Source organism: Galleria mellonella, unplaced genomic scaffold (genome assembly GCF_026898425.1).
Source record: "Galleria mellonella isolate WM207_F2 unplaced genomic scaffold, CSIRO_AGI_GalMel_v1 utg57, whole genome shotgun sequence".
In the NCBI taxonomy this organism is placed as follows: Eukaryota; Metazoa; Arthropoda; class Insecta; order Lepidoptera; family Pyralidae; genus Galleria; species Galleria mellonella.
Genome location: NW_026442119.1, coordinates 6,965,269 through 6,978,334, shown reverse-complemented (window position 1 = coordinate 6,978,334; position 13,066 = coordinate 6,965,269). Strand labels below are relative to the sequence as shown.

Genomic DNA, 13,066 nt, shown 5'->3' with positions numbered 1-13,066 from the left:
ATTTGTTTTACAATAAATAAATATGTACATTTTCTGAAAATTTTTTATTTGATTATGTGACAAACGGTTCCATGAATTGAAGATTAGATAATATGCATTATAGAGATAGGAAGAACGTGCAGCAACCTTTCTTTGTGTTGTTTTATCTTTAAATAAAATTATCCTATATACTGAATCAAATGCATAAGACAGCATCATGTATACATACATATTTAGGTACAGAATGCATAAGAGGGAAGGATTATCAAGAGAATTTTAAGGCAATGTATATTTTTATATATATCTGGATATTTTTTTCAAAGAATTTTGCGATGACAAATGATAAAAATTTAAAGCTTTACTAATTTGATAGCCGTATAAGTTTTTTTTTGTAATTTTTAAATTAAAATTTCTTTGGGAAAAATGTTCTGTTTCACTTGTATAACACTACCTTAAAATTCTCTTTCCCTCTCTTTTATTTACTCTGTAATATATGAGTACATGACGCTTAAATGCTTAAAATACTAAATATTTCGAATTGAGCATGTAAATTTATTAATTTATACATTCGAAAGTTTGTAAGGAGGATGTTTGTTACTTTTTCACACAAAATCTACTGAACGAATTTGAATGAAATTTGGATATATCCCTACTGGGCACATAGGGTCCTTATATATTGATTCACACGGATGCAGCCGAGGGGTACAGTTACAATAAATATATGTACATATATCGATTCACTTAGAACTATGAACATTAAAGTCTAATCTCTGCTGTCTTTGTGCTGTTTACGTCTATAGGCGCCATAGGATACGGTTGTCACTTTCCATCAGGTGGGCTGCCTTCTTATGTTCCATTTTTAATAACATAACAAAACCCAGTACAGTAAACAAGAGTAATACCAATTCGAAAAAGTAAACAGCTCCATGCGTTCGTATCAGTTGGTAACTGACTCCGGCGATGGCACGCGAAGGCAACACGACTCGCGCCCGCCGGACGTTTGACATTAGTTTAATGGACAACGACAATGTGCAATTGCATTTGCATCAAATAGCTCGACGCCCGCACGCCATGCGATAATACCATGACCACATCTCTCAATGAGTGAGATATTGTCTGACTCATTCAATGAGCATGAATCCTAATCGAGGCAAGGCAAGTGTCGGTCAATGTACAATTTATACAAAATAAAAGTAAGTATACAAGCTGAGCTGTATGTGTTTTGTGCAACTTGTTGCCTTGATGCCAGTTAAAATTAGTTAATACGTAAAAATATAACGTTATTAATTGATGCTAATAAGAGTTCTTTAGACTTTGTTAATTCCGATTAAGTGTTTTTATTTTTAGTAATATCTATTTATCTAATTAAATATGTTCTACGTAATAATCTAATAAAATACATACACAATTACGAAATTACTTAAAAATTTGTTCGTTTAAGATGTTTTCGTTATATCTAACAAAAAGAGATAGAGAAAATCTAAAAAATAAATTTTGTTTTTTTGTTATGTGGAAATTATTTAGTAATTTCAGTACAAATATATATTTTTTAAGATGTCTTCTGAAACTTGTAATCAACAAAGATCTTTTGTGATTATGCTTACACAGGAACGTTCAGATTAAGAAATGAACTCCCTATCGTGATTTTTCTAAGACACTACACCATAGGATTCTTCAAAAAAGGGTTAAAGAATTTTCTTCAGGCTCGGCAACTTGTCCCTAGTATTGCAGACGTTCATAGGCTACGGTAACCACTTACTATCAGGTAAGCCGTATGCATATTTGCCACCTTAGTGGTAGATATAAAAAAAAATTAAAAAATAAAAGATCTATTCTTCATGATCTCTTTTTTATGTCATATCTTTTTTGATTGATATGGTAACTGACCAAGATAACATCAACTTATGTATATGATTGATATAGGATTATTATCTGTACCTACCTGTCATATTTTTGTCACATCATTTGATGACGATATATTAGTCTAGGATTATCTAACAGTTTTGAATAATAGCCTTTATCCTACAGATGACTTTTTATTTAATCAGATACAAAATTTTATACCATCATTTATTAATCCAACAAGAAACATTCTAGTCCATTATTATACTTATAACTGTAGGTACGTAATCTACTAACGAAAATCCCATGAAGAAAGCAGTAAAGCCGTCTTCTAGCATAACATTATAATATACATAGTGAGAGAGATAGCATCGGAGCCAAGTAATTATCTAGTTATACAAGTACGTGGTTATAACTTAACATAAATTATCTGTAGATGATTTTTAAGATATTATAAAGTTAGGTGATATGAGAAACTTATCTCTAAGTATCTTTCACATTAATATTTAGCTGATAACACTTACGTGTCTGTCCTTAGAACCATCTAAGAAGAAAATCTTATTGATAACATTAATTTTTTATGTTACTGCCCGTGGCTAAGGCCACGCAAAAGCTTTAATATATATAGAATTTATAAGAACTTCCTTCTTAATACGTACCTACTCGTATTTTTATTTATTTAACTCTTTATTGCACCAGAAACATAAAAATTTACTATGACAATTGAATAATTCAAGTGTAATCTCTTACAGTTAACTTTTGTTTATCGGAGAACAAACACTCAAATAATAACGGCCAATACAAAAAGGTAATATAAAAGGCAAAACAATTAATTATTTGTTTGTGTTTGTATCTTACAAATAACTTCTATAATTTGCTAGTGTAGAAGTAACAAAGACAATCAAATAAACTTACACACATTACACAGAATGGTTATTATTAATTATTTGTAAATAATATTAATAATAATATTATAAGCATTCTTAAGGTTACAAATAGCGCTCACCGTTGGATTAAGCAATCTTCTACCAAATATCAGTTTACTTATAGTTGTCATTTTACCAATGAAGTATAATGAATCTTTAAATAATATGTATTAAGTCAAATATAATAATACTAATAAATAATTAAATATTTCATCATGTTCTGTGTCGAAGCCGAACGTGAGATTTGTGTTCGTTATATATTTCTAAGTAATATTTTAATGTAAAACTTTGAGGTTATAATGGCGCCCAACGTGGAACCTCGCAAATATTATTGTAAAAATAACCAGTCCAGAAAGGAATATATATATATATATATATATATATATATATATATATATATATATATATATATATATATAAAAATATATATATATAAAAACAGTGTAATTGAAATGCAAATTTATAACAGTGTTTAAAGAGTGTACTACAAGTAAAACCGAAAAAGTTAAAGGTCAAAAAGTAGCTAATAAATTGGAGACTATTTATTTTTTGTTTAAATGTCATGGAATTTCAAGTTAAAAAATAAAAATAATATCTACATGATTGTGAAGTTATCACTTTTATTCCAACACTTTACTGAAAGACAATAATTCTGTTATTGATCATACTTATAAGTGAGGACAACTATGTATGTAACAACTGTAAACACTTTAGTGACTCAGCTGCATTTAATATAGAAATGTTATTTATTTTGCAATTATAATTTATTTTATCTTATAAAATTACCAAAGATATTATTTACATACTAAAGTATATAGGTGTTTTTCAATTATCAAGAAAAAAGCTGATGTTTTGCTGACCATAAGACAACATCACAAGCATTTTTGCAAAATATGTAAATAAATTGTAATTTTTAAGAATAAGGCATATAAACCCTTAATTTTATAACTGTATGTTATAATTATTTCAAAAGTTTACTTTGAAAATCTATTTCTAAAATTGTTTTGAAAGAGGAGAGATAAATTAAATTAAAATGTTGTAAAAGTTTTGAATCGATGTTGCCGAATATCGAAAATAAAATAAGAAACATCATTATAAATAAAATATAATTAAATACTGTTCACAATTGTGTTTACCATAATTATTACTAAATATATATATATATATTTTTACTCGTTTTTTTCCAAAATTTTATTTTATTTTACCCAAATAGTTATTATTATTGAACAACACGATAAAATATTATTTTTTTCTAGTAAAAAAATCTGTTTTATCAAAATGACACAGAAAATTTCATGAAATTTTATATCTCAACCCAGTATAATACTTTGTTTATAAACTTTGTAGTAAACAAACAAGAAGTAAACATAAAGGGGTTTATAACTGATAAAATATAGAATTGTTGTGCATTGTGGATGGAGTTGAATGCTCCATTGTCTCGTCGTGTAGTTAGGTGCATGTTCTTGTCCAGTGCATCCTTCGACTTCAACCTTCGGTATCGATTGACAAACCGTATGAACTTACTGCGCAGTTATCTTATTAGTATATAAATTGTTTTAAATAGGTACATACGTATCTGTATAAAAATAAAACATAACGTCATTACAAAATATTATATCTTTCTTCAACTGCACAATTACGTAACAAATTAAAAAGATAATGAATATTGTTTTAACACTTTGGTAATAATATTTACAAACGAGATTTCACAATGTCAAAAGAAATTACTTTTGTAATTGACATAAAAGATGTGTATGTAAATAACCAGTATAAATAGTACCTACATTCGTCTACCAAATTTCATTTATTTTATTTCATTTATATTATTTACACATGTTTGAGTATCAAATATTTGCAAAATATTTTATGAATTGCATATTGTTCTAGAAATGTTATTAAAATTGAAAATAAGACTTTTGCAAATGTCCGCAGTTTCTTCTATCATTACATTAATTCTTCTCTTTAATTGCTGCAACTGTAATCTTTTCTAGTTTATTATTTCGTAGAGAATAAATTAGATGGATGAATTGGACACAGAGATCAACCACAGATGGATTCTGATTGCTGACAGTGTCTTTTACAACGGCTCAAATACGATAATTAGAGGTGAATGCACATCGTTCCAGTCTGGTCACTTCTCTATGATTTTGCTATACCTATTACACCTTTGCAATTAAATTGTAAATAACTGATGATACCTGATAGGAAGTGGTGGCATGACATGACATGACATGACACGATATGACATGACATGACATGATATGATATGACATGACAGACATCATATATACTGTAACGTGTATAGTATACTGTAACGCCTACGATATCCTTCATACGTTGCCATTCTTGAGTAAATAAGGTGTTATGGGTGAAAATGGAATGATAACCGCGTCTGCGCTATCGGAACATGATATCCAGTAAGAGATGATGGACCTAGATGAAAGCTGGTTAGTTAGCTCATCGTGACGACTTGTACAAGAAATAATTACGATGGTGATAATATATATAGCCAGCAATTTAGATTCCATTATTAACAATCCCTTTCCTCCTGGTTTAAAGTGTAATACCTCCATACGCTGTAATGTCAGTCATATCCCATCCTTTAAACCGAAATACAGCCATGCAAGCACAACTACTGCACGGCAGCAACACTAGTATAGTTTATCCACAATCGCATTAGAAGTAAAATTCATTGGAATGATACAATCCAACATTTTTAATATTTACGCTTAATAAGCATTCAAATGTGATATCTAGACGTATACTTAAAACTACTAGCTCCGTTTCTTCCAAGACTTGTCGCAATCTTGATTAGCTGTAGATAGATATTAAGTATAAGTACCTACATATATTACAAATATAACTCCAGTCCCAAGGTGCAATAGCTGGCTTCTATAAATAGTTGTCTCAGATGCCAATCCAGTGCAGTCAGCTGGTATGACATGCACTTACTTAGTTAAATATATAGTGTTTAATATGAATATTATAATTTACATTGCGAACTGGTAACTCTTTGGGGCAAGGCCAGTACTTTGTTCATAGTGTTATCACGCCAATGCATATTAATTTTCAGATGTACACTACAGCTCACTAGTGCGAGTACATATTTTTAAAACGAACTTAATCATTGTTACTGAAAGAAAATTCAATTAATTGATAACAAGAAAAAACTTTCTTTTAACATTACTTAGAAAATAAGTATAGAGTTTTCACCAATCCTTATTTGAAGTTATGTGTTCACACTTGTAACGTATTGTAAAAAGAACTTAGTACATACAAAACTTTTAATAGGTAGATACCTAATACTTACTTATTTAGATAATTATGTACATTATACAATGTCGTACATTGTACAACATAATATGGGGATATCAAAGAAATTTTCTCCAGCGAAGATTCATTTTTGTATAAATTTGTAAGAATTACATGTGGTCCGCGTAATAATTGATAAAAAAGTGAAGTGTGTAAGAATGTCATTTTTAAGATACTTCTATAAAAGAGAAACCTCTCAATTTGTCTGTACTTTTTTTTTAAGTATATTAGGGACTATCGTTACTAATTGTTGACTAATTTTAATAATTCCTTTTGCAATCAAAACAATTTCCTCCCGCGTTGGTCCCATATTAGTTTTATCACTATAGAAATTACTGAGATATAACGTAGTTGTTGACTATTGACATAAATATGTGTAGCTGATCTATATGACACAAAAACACATGTTGTATCTTACTCTAGTTAATTAGAAAGTAGCAGACGTAACAGATATTTTTTCCACGCAGACTCTAGGTATATTATTGATTTATATTATATCTCTAACATTGTACGTACCATTATAAGTTCTCCATGACATAGAAAATAACAACTTAGCTGTTTACATTAATATTTAATTTAATATGTTAAACTGGGCCACATGTGTCTAACACAAGGTCGACTACTTAACTCTTAAAACCAGATACTGATAAGTGTTAGGTGCTCACGCCAATATACTCTAATACTAAATAAATAAACTGGGAGAGAAGGGATTGGGACTAGCGGCTTCAATGGTACCTTTATGTTGTGTCAGATAGACCAACGTGTCTCTCTTCATGATGGCTTATGGGTACAAATTAATGAGACACATTTACTGGTCTACTATTAAGCCTTATAGATCCCGGCATAGAATAGGACACCTCTTCCTTTTCCGTGGGTGTCGTAAGAGGCGCTTAAGGGTTATAGGCAGCAGCGTCTCTTATAAAATATCACCAAAAGTGAAACTTTGGTTGCCAACCCACCTACCAAGTGTGGTAACTACTGGTAACGGCGCGCCGTCCCCTTTTGGGAGAGGCTATGCTCAACAGTGGACAGTTAAAGGTTGACACAACAATAATCTACTAGTTTATACGATATAATTATAATTAATTAATAATATTAAATTAGGTATACATCATTATGTAAATTATCATACCTTGCCTTTATCCCAATATGGTGTCGCCGCAGTATGTTTTCTTGTTTTATAAAGCAGGGCTCTTTAGTGCTATACATATAAATATACCCTTTTAAGTTAACTTCATTATTTACATCTAAAAAATGTTTAAAATTTGTGTATAAAATCAATTCATAAATTATTGGTTTTTTTTTTTTTTATAAAAATAATGTTGCTACGATTGATGTCGATTTTTTTTTATAAAACACAATTTTAAATTATCAACTTCTATTTATGGACTAATTTCAAACTATTTTAAAGCTAAAATCAGTTTAAATCCATATTTGTAAATATGGTCTTCGCCTGAAGAGACAGATAAAATATTGTAAGTATCCGCCTATACTTTGGGTGTATATGTAAATTGCTGATACAATTTAAAAGATCATTAGTCCGATTCCAACTATAAATATCCAGGTTATTTATGACCTTAGAAAATATCTTTTATCCTTATTCACATGGGGAAAACCCACGAGTATCATGAGATAATGTATAGTCGCGCAGTAAGGGACGTTATACGATTATGAACAGTTGGCTCACTAAAAAATCATATATTACATTAATGTTAACTAATTATTAATGTTAATGAATTAACTACTTATTTCAACTGATGAAAATAAAAAAATATTTGTTTTTTATTTTTATATAAATACAAAATAATTGTTTATCATTGAATTTCATCTTATGAAATCGTATTTGGTAAGGTAAACACACTTATGTCCGTCACTGCTATACGAATAAAAATTACATGGATAGAGGTTTGAATACGTATACATAACCAATTTTTTGTTTTCTACTCAATGACATATTGCTCACTCCAAATCTGTTACAACTTGGGCTCATTTGTCACGAGCGGTGCCTTTCATTGCGTTCCCATTCTTCAACATCGCCGGCTGAGCTTTCATCTTACGTTGACTGATGACCTGATGGACATGAGAACGATTATCGACCGATCCCTTTGTCAGTCAAAGGTTAAGCCCTTTTACAGTAACAAAACGTCGGCGAAATCAAAGTGTTTTTCAACAGTACCTCCTTTATGTGTCGGTGTGACATTCTCTTTCACATGTCCAGAGTGCAGAGAGAGTAATTATATACTCATCGGAATAAGAATACACTTTATTCAAATAATTTTAATTTTAAGCATTAAATGTACTATCTAATTCCGAAAGTATTTTCCGTTGAATATACTCGTAGTAGGCAAGAAATACGGCTGTTGCTCTTTTCAAACAAAAAACAAATTTATGATTTTAGGGGTGGGGGAAAGGGATTGTTAGCAATGGAGTTTGACAGCCCCATTGCTAGCAATATGCCCTATTAGGTCGACCTCCGCGTGGTTTCACCTAAAAACCATCATGAACAATTCTTGTTAAATTCGTCATGATGGGCTAACTGACCTGCTTCATCCTCACCTATCATCCTTCATTGGTGCTCCGCCGGTGTATACCGATAGCGCGGGTGGGCTTACCACTCTATTATCACCCATTAAAAAAATTCATGATTTTAAATGTAATTTGAAATCATGAAATTGATAAAAAATTTATTTTTTATCAATTTTATAATTTCCTTATTTTACGACGCGCTGGATGAGCCGGTTTTATTACATTTAATAAGATATTCAGATAATTCAGATCCAGATCTTTGTGATAAAGATAGGTACGTGATCTATTAAACCAGGATTGTATAATATACCTCCATCTAAAGATGTTAAAGTTCTCTGTAACTTTTGTATACAGCAAAACAATAAACTGGATAAATTATTTTTTATCCTAAGCGGGTGTTAGATTGGTAAGTAATGTCACAGAGACCAACTAGATACTATAAATTGTTATGAATGCTTATTTTTCTATCTAAAACATTGTATTTCGTCCAATTAAGTGTGCTAATGCATGATAATTTTGCAGTTCTAATGTAGGTCTCTTATTTAGTACAAAGATAAAATACTAAGCAAAGCATTGTTACTATTGTTAGCGAGGTCAATAACCTCGATGTTTCTATTCAACTTACGAGTAATTACTCATGTTCGCGTGATGCACGGCTAGATTAGGTACAGAATTCAAGTAGTATACCACCAAATAATTCGTCGATCGAAATCGTATCTAATGTATCTGACGCGTCTGTAACGACGCGCGATAAATTTTAAAGAATTATTTAATAATGAGTGATAATAGGGGAAGACGAAGTGATGTCCGTTTGCCCATCGTGAAGAGTTTAATAGGAGTCAACCACGATGATTCCCAGGAGGACCGCATAAAGAATGACTTGTCATTGTCATAGATAAATACCACAGATTGCTAACAATATGACCGCTATACACTGCTACTAACAATCTTCTTCGTCTTAAATATGTATTTAACAGAACAGGACCAATTTATATTTTGTGATCTCTGGTATTAAACCAATGAATAATAGAAATTAATTTATACAACAGTAATGAGAAATCTGATATAGTGTAATGTAAGTCAGGTTTCTTAATGTTAAATGGTGTTAACCTTCCCCTTTGAAGTCAGTGTAATTTGTAATACTTTATTATATTAAAAGTAAAGCAATATTAATTCTTGGAAAATGAACGCTTTAACCAGTTGCATTTACATCCGGGTGATTATTTAACACCTGCATCAAGTGGCAAATGCTGTAGATATTTATATATACTTTTATTAGGTGCAATAGTCAAATTCAATTAACATATTTTATTACATAGCGAAGTTTATATTAGTATTATTTATTTATATCACTACGAAGAATTGAAAAAATAGAAGAGAAAAATATAATACGCCGACCCCTAATAATAATTAGAATAAGGGTAGGAAGATAATGATGACGATGATGAAGAAGTAAAAAAAGAACACAATAACACCATACATAGAAGAGTTAAAACGGGTGACAGAAATTATGCCTTCGTGAACTGATAAACACCTGAACTTACGAGGTGCTGACACGTAATTCTATTTGAAATGGATTGCTATCACATGGCGTTTCTATATTAAAAAAAAAAAAACCTGTCGGACACCTGGAAAGCGTCGGTCATCGTGGCGTGAGGTCGAGAGTAAATTGTTTACTTTTGGCTTATATACATTTTAAGATCTACCTGCCCACCTGAATTAGATAAGCATTAAAGTTAGCAGTTAGAGCTATGCTCACACGAATCTTCCTTTTATGATGTTTTTAGGATTTACAATATTGAGTACAATAAAATGTTTATAATAAAAATATAATTGCGTGATCATTTGCATCCCAATTACGTGAGTTTATGCATGGTGCTGATGCATACGTCGCATTTTTGCTTTCGCTTTCTATATCAATTTTATTTTAGTTATATAAATAAAGAAAATTAGAATATCATTGATTAGTTAATAAGAATTATTTTATTATGACTGCGGAATTGCACCAAATGATTCTAATCAAATAATCAATTTTTAATATAGTACTAGAAAAATTTAAAGTGAAAAGTATTCGGTGTTACTTTTAGAATCAGGGTATTCTAAAAATTTCTACCGTGAAGCAGTTGTGTGTGCATGACTGTGTTTCGGTTTGAAGGATGGGATATGGCAGTGAATTTACAGGGTACAGAGGCATAACACCTTAGTCCTTGAGAATGGCAACGCGAAGGATATCATGAACGAAACAGTAAACTCTGTTATGTCCATAGTACTGTTCATGTCTATAGACGACGGTTACCACTTTTCATCAAGTGAGACGTCAGCTTGTTTGAGATTGTAAGTTACATAAAAAAATCTTTGTCTAGGGTTTCAGGTTAAAATGTAGTCGCTTCACACGGTCACACGCCTAACTAGTTTTCCAACTTCTCGTACAAATGCAAAAAATGCAAATTTCTCCGAATAAATTATACATAAATGTATAAGTATTTATTCATTTTTAGGGTTCTGTACTTCAAAACGAAAAACGGACCCTTATAGGATTACTTTGTTGTTTATGTAACTGCCCATCTGTCAAGACCATTTTTTTTTCAGAAACGCGTGGCAATATCAAATTGAAATAAATATAAAATATCTAAGTCTGCAACCTCTTGAAGCTGTAAAAAAATCAAAATTCTAAGTGAACGAAGTCAAAAAGTTGATTCATTTTACCATATATTACATATTTGAGATTTGCAAGGAAGTCAAAATCTATAAGGTACCTCCCATTGATCTAGAATCATGAAATTTGACAAAAAGCAATATCGTATAGCATAAGAGAAAACTCCGAAAACCGTATATATACCTAGGTAGTTACGTCACAAAAAATATCTTTTTGGTAAGTTTTTTTTCACTTATTTTGTACAGAATCTTCGGTGCGCGAGTGCGGTTCGCACTTAGCTGGTTTTTTGTTTAAATATCTAGTATATACCTACGTCAATAGAACAAAGTTGCATAATAAACAGTGCAAGCACTACAACATTTATCAAATAAATGTTCCTTTGTAGACATACTACACAGATCGGTAGTAGTAATCGTAATTGTAAAATCTTTAATGTACATAATTTACATTTGACACATTAAAAGATTTAATATACAATGGCGGACTTATCCCAAAGAGAGACCTCTTACAGTCAACCTTTGAGAAGCTGAAAGAAAACAACAACGTTCAAGGGTAAAAACAGTACAGCAGTATTTTTGTTAAATATATTGTTAAGTCAATTAATAAATGTTTATTATGAATATAATGATTGTAACTTCACACCTATGTTAATTTAGAGCACCAATAACATTTATACTTATCATAAAAACCTATTATTTTCTTAGCTGAATACGGTTTTTCCCCATATCGAGTAGAATGTTAGCAATAGTTAGTAATATATTAGATTTTATTTCAATTTTTTCTTCTCTTCTATTGATTTCCTGAATTATCTTAATCGCCTCATATGATATCCTGCAGCTGAAAGAGAATGGTAATATCGTATTATCGTATTTTTATTTTGTCATCATACAAAATTAATATAGCTAATAAAATAATACCCGAATATTTTATAATTTAAAGTAAATAACAAGCTTATCTAAATTAAACATAAGTCAAAGTTGTAACACGCAAATTTAACGACCGACACAGCGTCTGCGCAGAGCGGAAGCCCCTTTGACCCTTTGTTTGGTTGCAGCGAACCGGCTCGCACCGGATGTCTACTGTGTCTTACTTTAGCTGAGCTTTCATTTAAAACAGATAGTATGAAAAGAAGAGCTCAAGATAAATATTATGTTATTATATTATAGTATAACTACACCTATATGTTAGCGACGGAAGTGCGTCGCCGACAGTTCATAATTGCTGGAACTACAGTTCTTTGTCACGTTTTACTCATACTTCGCCAATTATTTATACATACAATAAGAATTCCAATCATTCAGATATGTTATTCAAATCCAATTAATCTTTATTATGTTTTTGATAGTTTATCATAGACATTCTTACCTGGCTTTTGTTATCTATTTTCACCACACTATATTATATTTCCACCACTTATGATATATATATATATATATATATATATATATATATATATATATATCATAGGTTAGTATGTATTGATTGTAATGCCAAATTTTGCGTAATAAACACATTTAATAAATACTTATCTTTTTTTTTTTTCACCTAAAGAGTTAATAGTGCTTTTGACTGATGTTTTATTTCAGTTAAAACTACTTTTGACGAAGAGCGTCAGTCAACAATACTTTTAACCGCAAATTTGCAGTCAAAAATACTAATGACCATTAATTTTCAGTCAAAACCACTTTTGACCAACCTGTTCAGTCATAAGTACTTTTGACTAATTTTGCTAGTCAATAGTACTTTTGACTGGTTAAGAGTTTTGACTGCACATGTATATGAGATACATTTTCTGTAGAATAAAAATTAAAATCTATCAATTATT

At 30.5% G+C, this 13,066-nt stretch overlaps 1 long non-coding RNA gene across 5 annotated transcripts in view; it reads left to right on the top strand.

The window, feature by feature from the left end:
• LOC128201653 (uncharacterized) overlaps window positions 1–12,657 on the top strand; it is a 52,963-nt gene extending 40,306 nt beyond the window's left edge. For all 5 annotated transcript variants that reach the window (XR_008253356.1, XR_008253355.1, XR_008253353.1 and 2 more), the window contains 2 exons: window positions 11,175–11,457; window positions 12,296–12,657. This is a non-coding gene — a long non-coding RNA (uncharacterized LOC128201653). The remainder of the gene's footprint in view (window positions 1–11,174; window positions 11,458–12,295) is intronic.
• The last annotated feature ends 409 nt before the right edge of the window (window positions 12,658–13,066 follow it).